This window comes from Propithecus coquereli, unplaced genomic scaffold, assembly GCF_000956105.1.
Source record: "Propithecus coquereli isolate 6110/MARCELLA unplaced genomic scaffold, Pcoq_1.0 Scaffold22, whole genome shotgun sequence".
Taxonomy (NCBI): domain Eukaryota; kingdom Metazoa; phylum Chordata; class Mammalia; order Primates; family Indriidae; genus Propithecus; species Propithecus coquereli.
The window spans coordinates 7336820-7345380 of record NW_012147189.1 but is presented as its reverse complement, the minus strand read 5'-3'; positions in this window follow the sequence as shown (position 1 = coordinate 7345380).

Here is an 8561-nt window from a genome sequence, read left to right as displayed (position 1 = left end):
CAAGTTGAGTGATCCTTGTCAGTAGGACCCATTTCTATAGAGAAGCTAACTCTTCTCAGTTATATATCTGGCAACATATCTGCCTATCTCCACATGGAGCCATTATTTGGAAGGCGATCTACTTAATTAAATTTACACATAATCCCAAATGATAAGCTCTGACAAAAAAAATCCTATTTCTTAAAAATATGGAAGGTTTTATTGATTTCTCACATATCTCATTGTACAGTGATAGCACTTGGGATCACTTCACACAAATGTGGATACTTAATATAATCCCAAAAGACTGCAGAGGTATGGGCTCTTCTTTCTTCTTTTTCTTTCCTGCCTGAACATGACACAGGTATCTGAAATCTAACCATTTTTCTTTCTCCCATCTGCAGTCAGGTACACAAGCACCAGCCAAGGATTCTCACATCTAGCCCTCTAACTGATTTAGCAATTTAGACCTTTAGCCTGTTTCATTGATCATCACGTAAGGAAACCAACCACAATTTATCTGGTTCTCAAAACTTACCTGGCATTAGTCAGAGTCCAGCCAGGGGACAGAAACCATACCAGTTGTTTGAACAGGGAAAATTTAATATAAAGAATTGTTATTAAATAGAATTTAAAAATAACTCCAATTATAATGAAATAGCAAATACAGAAAGCAGCTATTATATCTAGGGCTAAGGGAGAGTGAACAAGAAGGAACTGAGAACTTAGAAGAGGAATTTCCCCAAAGGCCAAGACTCAGACCTATAGGAGAAAGCATAAGTGCCACAGAAGCACATGGTATGCTGGTGGTTAAGAAACTTAGGGAAGGGAAAAGTGACCCGCAGAGGGGCTAATACTCAGGGGTGGGGCAGGCTGTCCCTTAGCCTTAGGAATATCCTCCTCGTTTAAAAACTTGCTAGTAGAGTCAGGCCAGACCTGGTCCCTACAAAAAGCTTACCAAGTGCCCAGGAAAACTGTCAGAGGGTATGGATGGACTGGTCCCTAAGAAAAGTCTATTTTTTTGTTTTACTTATGTCCCTTTAAACATCTCTACTAACAAGACTAACATCAAGTTAACTGGCAAAAGAGAAATGTTGACGTGGCCCAGCTATCGTATTACAAAGCAGAGAGCAAAATGAATTAGGAACCAAGAAGCAATAACATGATAACTGGCATAGGGATTCACAAAATAGCAACGAAATACTCACTTTCCATTATCTCTGAAACTACCTGCATTGAGATAAAAAAGCAAGTATTTATAATAGATTAAGGTAAGTAAACATAAAATGTTTACAAGAATTTAGAGAAGGGCATTTAATCCAGATTAAGGAAATGAAAGAATGACAATGGACACCCTGACACTTGGGTTGAATTTCAGGGAATGGGTAGGCATTAGCTAGACTGAGCAGAGGTGAGGAGAAGAAAGCAGATAGAGAAAATAGCAAGGACAATGGTTGACAGCACTGCCATGATGAATTGCAAATTATATGAATTGCAAAATGTATATGCAAAAAATGATCCTAGTAGGCAGACATGGCTCAGAACACCAATGTGTCTTGATTTTAAATGTTGTTCTAAGAAGCATGGATTTTATCCTGGAGACACTGGAGAGTAAGTGAAGGATTAGAAAAAGCTGGTAGAGGGGGGTCAAGACCAGAATTACAACACTGAAAATCCCTTGCCAGGGTGAACTCGATGTGATGTCAGTTCTGCGAGGATTGATATTTCTGTTCATTGGTGAAGCCCAAATGCTAATAGCCATACCTGGCACATCTTATAGGTGCAAAAACTATTTGAGCCTATACTAAATGAGTGAATGAGAGTTTGTTTTAAAAATGGTGACTATCTTGAGGTAAAAGTGTTAGAATATATAATTGTGGAAGTTTAGGAGCCCAGTTAATAAAAATCTCTAGCTCAAAAGAGCATTCTGCAAAGAAATTTAGTGTTAGGAATTGCTAAGAGAGGCAAGATTTGAAACCCTGAGTCTGGACAAATTCATGAAGAGTGAGTGTAAATGGAATGACATGAAAGGAGACTTAGGTCAGAATTTTGGAAACATCAATAGTTAAGACAGGAGTAGAGAAAAAGGAGTCAGAAATAAGATTGAAATATAACCAAAAATTTTGGATGAGAACTTGAAAGAGATATAAATTGAAGATAAAAGAAGAGAAAGAAAAGATCAAGAAAGAAGTAGTGGTCAATAGCTCAAGTACAGCATAAGAGTCAAGTAATATAGGAAAGCGATTTTATTAATAATATATTTTTAACTGGCTTTCTCTCCCTAATCCTATAATATAACCTATGTGTTTCTCTCTGTTGAGCCTTATTAAAGTCTAGCTCTAGTCAGTTAAGTCCCTCTTTGAAAACTTTCACTGATTTCCCTCAAATCAATTACCCTTAAATCAATTTCAAGAATGATCAATTGGTGACTACCCTCAAGACTGGTGTAACCTCTTCCTACTTCGAATCCCATTGCCTTTCACTGAGACATATCACATTCAGTTTTTTGTGTTAATATTAGTGCATTTTATTTATCACATCCGTAATATCGCTCAACTGGGCTGTAAGTTTTCTGACAACAGGAGTTATGTTTTACTCTTTGTATCTCTGCAGATTTAGCATTATACTTAATTTTTTAAAAATGTAATGTATTAAACACTCATCATATTCTGGACACTGAGCTAGATTGCTTTTACTGATAATTTTATTAACATTAAAACATAATTTAGATATAAATATTACCATTCTGCCTACTCAGTGGACATAAAATATTAATATCTTTCCAAGATACTACGAAATGAAAATATAGAATCTCAAAACAGGACTGTATTCCTGAAAAGACTGTAAAATACTTTTACCTGCTATACCACCTTGTAGAAGGAAGGAAGCCCAAAAATGTTTATTTTGTTAAATTGGTTTGAATTGATATTAACCTTGAAAGCGGTTTCAGATTGTGTGGGGAGAGCTCTTTACTTCATCTCCGTACATATCTTTTTAATTATATGATTTGGGAAATGATATAGAAAGCAAGAGTGGGAGATCCACTGAGGAAGGGATAATAAGTTGTAAATGACAGAAGCAGGATTTTGAATGATACTGACAGGTTGAAATGACGAGTTAAAGTAAATGAGATGAAATTCAACAGGAAGAATTCTGGAGGATGCATTGTTACGGGGGAGGCAGAAAAGGTGAAAGAGCAGGTAGGATGGTTTTAAACAGTTCAGGAGAGAAGAAATGAGGACTTGAAGTCTGTTAATGGGAATGAATGTGAGTGACATGGACTATTTAGAATCCACATACCTTGAAAAGTGAATAAATGCAAGGATGAGGTAGCAAGAATCAAATAGGACTTCAAATATATGAGCCTGTATAACCCAGAAAGGTGAAGACATTGGCAGAGACAGAGAGGTCAGAAGGAGGACCCTGTCTGGGAGCTTTGTGAGAAGAAGCACCGTTATTTCAACTCTGGATATATAAGTTATTCAAGTGAAGATAATGCCATTTTCTTTTTAAAAATTAGGATACTGTTGATACGTTCCCGCTCTTTATTTTAAGAAAGGTACTCAACTCATTCATGATTTTTTAAGCTACATAGAATTCAACAAATACTTTGTGCCAGCAACAAAGCAGGGTGCTTTACAGGCATCACCTTACTTAATTGTCATAACTTGTCCTGAAAATCCCTTTACAGCTGAGACAGCTGAAGCTGACAATTAGAAAAGATAACTTAAGATATCCAAAGACATTTTAAAGACATCTGAAGACATCTGTGGATATAACTAAAGGTCAGAGGTCAGATTTATTATCAAATTTCTCTCTTTTTGTAATATTTCCTTCTAATGTAAAGAGTTACGTATGGCCTGTTTTCAGCTTGTTGGACTGGATATGTAACTTTGTTCCCCATTTTGTCCTCATTTTTGGCATTTACTTACGTGCTGGAGCTATCTGTTCCTGGCCTCCTGGCTTAGGAGGAGCTGTGGCGTATGGAACAAAATCTGACCTGTCTGGCTAACCTAAGTTGGCCTTACCCCACCCCGGTGAAAAAGGATCTTGGCTGTCAACTGACAGGTGTGTCTTCCTGAAACGTTCCCACTCTCTCTGGGCTTTCTAGGATTGTGTGAATGGTATCTTGGAAGTTGTGTGGGAGTTTCTGACTGAGGAAGATAGGAAAGATATTCCAGACAGTAGAAACTGTACATGCAAAGCACAATGCAGGAAAAAGACACAGCAGGTGGAGGTGACTGTCTAATATTTGTTAAACTCTTCTAAATATGAAGGGTCTTTATATTGGAGGTTGAAAGTAAAGAATAAGAGATGGGTAGTTCTGTGTTTCACTTTCATCTCCCCACACAAAATGCTTCTCCTTTTTGTTCATCTTTGTATACCAAGCACGGCTAAAGTGCAGTTTCCTGTTTTCAGTATTATCCCTGAAACTTTATCTCTTCTTTGACTTTCACCTCTTAGTATTAGCCATAGAGGTCTCTGACATTATCTTTCATTTGTAAACATGAGCTCATCAGAACAATCACTATGATTTCTTTAGATATTCTTTATTTATTCTTTTAGATATTCTCACTCTATTCATAAGTTTTGTTTCTATGTTTGCTTTGCTTAACTGTTCTGCCCTTAAAATATTTTGTGGGAGTGAGCAGTGAAAGACATGATGTCAGGTCATGCCTACACTTTTATCTATTATAGTTTTGTATAAATGCTTTCCTAAGCATCTAAGCTACATATTTGTCTGACAATCTCCAATATACAATTTTTATACTTTTATAAACTCATAGATGACATCAGAGAAATTGTTAATTGTGTCTCTCCAACATTTAATTTTCTTTTATTTCCTGAGTGATAAACCACACAAATTTTACCTGGATACAGAATAAAGAACACATTTTTCACCCTCTTGTACCAAGGCATGTTCATGTGCCTAAACTACGGCCAATTTGATATAACTAGAGATTATGTACATGCAAAAAGTGTCCTTAAAGGAGGGTGACATAAGGTTCTCCTTTATGAGGATGAAATGATGGGAGCTCTAGAAGCCATCTTGGACTAGGCTGAAGAAGGTCATATAAGAAATGCAATAGCAGAAAAGAAGGCAACAAAGACTAATAGCCAGCAATATATGTAGCACTTACTACACAGCAGGAATTATTTTTCACACTTTGCACATATTAACGTATGCATGCTTCACAACAGTCATAGGAGGTGTGGATCTCAGTTTCCTCATCTCTAAATAGTATTTGAGAGCAGAGATCATGTAGATACATTGCCCGGCTGGTGTTGAGGTGCTGAATTTTACAATCTGTACCTTAGCAAGTGAGGAGTTAAGAATAGCATCCAGGCATGAGCAGCACTCATTGAATGTTAGCTGCTATTACTTTTGAGTAGTTATTACAAATTACTATCCACAATTCCAATTAACAATTTCCATTAAAGTAATTTATAGTTAGTGATTATAAATCTATTTACAGATATAGAAATGGAGGCAGAGAGAGATGAAGTGACTTGCCAAAGATTAAATAACTAAGAAGTGGTGAAGTCAAACTCTTTATCTGTGCTCTTAACCTGTTCTCTTCTGAAAAAAAGCTGAAGGAGCCTGGGACCAGCACTAATTTGTGATATTGCTATAGTAACCCTGCAGAGCTGACCTCTGGACATTTTTAGCAGAGAATCAAATCCCATGCACTAAACCAGTTAATTTGAGTTTTGTATTGCATGCAGCTAAATTTAATTCTAACTATATAATGTCTTAATTTCTCTCAAGGTTGCTGCCACTTCTAGATCATTAAACAATTCTTCCTAATGGATCAAAGTTAAGTTTGGAGTAACAATTCTTGATGCCTCTTCTATTTTTTGTGAGATAAAATTATCAGCAACATTAATGAAGAATCTCGCAGGAAGTTTGAGTTTTAACACAGTTGATGTTCCCACAGCTATGTGGATAGATCAAGGCCCCACAGCTGCCGTCAGCATCTTTCCCCAGGCCTGTTTTATCACCGGTATTAGGAAATCATCATTCCCCTTCTCTGTAGGCTCAGACAGTTAGTAGTATACATCTACTATGGCAGCACTGATGTTCTCTCGCTTGTTATTTTCAACCAATCTCAAGAACGTTTCTATCTCTACTATCATAAATACGTAATAGAAACACATACCTGACTGGTTTATGGCCAAGGCTTCTTGTTGCTAAAATCATACTATTAAAATCTAGTTTTGAGAAATCACAGCCCTCTTTATTTAACATGAACACATTTCTTTGCCAAATTTGCTGGGATTATTTAATAAAAATATGATTGTGTTTAAGTCTTATTTTTCAATTGTGTCAGGACCTGTCAAAAATTGTTTAGTATAAGATGGTATAAGTAAAAAATGGGACAAAATAATGAACAAATTATTAAAATTTAAACTAATAAATGCATTTAAAGGCATAGTACAATCTAATCTATTACTTTTTATTTGCTCTATCTGATGATGCTATTAGATAATGGTATTTAGCTATAGCATAGAGATTCATCTATAGCTCTTATAATTTTAGACATTTTAAATGATCTGGCTAGATATAGAAATTCACATTAGCACATTTTAGTAATTTGCTTCTTAATTTGCTTTTATAACTCTTCTCAGAAATGTGAAGCTGGGAAATTCATAATCAGTAGTTGAGCATGAGGAAAAAAAGCAAAAAAAAACAAAAAAATATGCGGTGTGTATTTTATATCGGAATAACCAAGTAGAATATCTTTTGAAAATTCACCCAGTTTTTGTTACTGACTCTTAAGAAGTCAACCACAAGGATGATTTGATTTAAACTAGAATCTTCTCAGATACACTTTGAGGTATAACACTAACACACTAAAGTAAATACCACAAAACATTCTTTGCCTTTGAAACATAACTGCTGTCATAATGACCATCTGCTGGCTCTAGGTTTTGAACACCCAGTGACCTCTGACATTTATGACAAATTATGTACCAAAGTGCTAGCGACGCCTTGTTAAAATGAAGCCAGAGGCCCTCGAGTTCTCAACCCCTCTTGTCTTTAAAAGCATGGGTTAAACAGCAGCAAGAGGCAGATTGGACAGAAAACAGACATGGCAACAACTAAAAGGAAATAAAATCCTCATCCTCTCCCCTTTGACTTTTGCAGCTAGCTGCACTTCGATGTGCTTTCAACCATTAAACTACCTTAACCTTCGGAGGAGCCAAATCAGTTAAAATTGACTAAAAATTTGCACATGGCCACACAAGATTTGATTGATTCTTATTTGAAAATTGCACGGAGGACAGTCACTTACTGTAATATTTTTGACCAACAAAATATGTTTCTCAGTCACCTCTGGTGCATGGTGAAATTGATGTCATGTAAAAAGCAATGTGAAGAACACTTTTCAAAGTCACAGAGTTAGCCTTGCTGCAAAATATAGTAATGTCAGTTGGATTTAGGCAAAGCAGGCTAAAATATAAGATTTTAAAAAATACATTAAAAATTCACTTTTTGACCAAAATTCCAAAGATATACACTCATTGTACACATATGACATAAAACAAAGTTAGTTAGTATTTAGTATAAAAATCTCTATAGTTTTTGTAAGCAATGATTATTTTATTGCTATCGAGTCAGAAAAAATTGTAAGAAGAATGCACACGAAATAAATCAACACAATGCAGTTTTGTCGTGATAAAAACAATGCAAGGCATTTTAAATTTATGGTTTTTTGACACAAGGTAATGGTCTGGGGACCAGAACCCTAGATGAGTTAATATAATAATAGATAAGCTTATGAGATAAACTATACTTTACAAAAGAAATGCCTAGAGCTGCACATGATGGTTCAGAAAAAGACAGCTGGCATGACGTGAAATAAGAGGACATGTTTTAAAGCAAACCTACTATAATGGCCATGTCACTGTAAAATCAGCCTTCAATTAATATTAAAAAAAGTGATGAAAGTAAAAAAAGAAAATATCTGTTTTCATTAGGAAATTATATCTGTAGATCACTAATATTCAGCATGGTAAATAGGGAAAAAATGGAATTTAAAACACGGTGGATGCTCTTGCATATCCATAAAATAACAATTATTTATAGGAAAATTAGAACTTCTAAGCATCCAATTTCTCACCTATTTTTTTTTTTTTTGACTGATTAGTGTAAAAGAGACTGCGTGGGCTTTAGCATCAAAAATAGAAACTGGACAAGAAGACCATAGAACATTAAGGCATTTATTTACTCAATGCAAAAACCTATATCATGTCCTCAGGCTTATCTGAAAGTTGTTTACCTATTTTTAAGAAAAGAGAAGGCTTTCATAACTTTGCTTTCTTGTGATATTATTTACAGCTTTGGGAATTGCTTTAGATATAAATTAAAATGCTAACTTGTTTGAAAGAGAATTCATGACCAATAGAAAATCAACTTATAATTAATTTTACTACTCTCTGCATGGGGGATATTAGGTGTTTATTGGACAGGTTTGACTTTTCAAATTGGATTAAATGTTGGATAAAAGGAATTCTAGAGTAACCCCCTAACGATAATTCTTCTAGGTAAGTTTTATAAACTGTATTGTATAAACAAT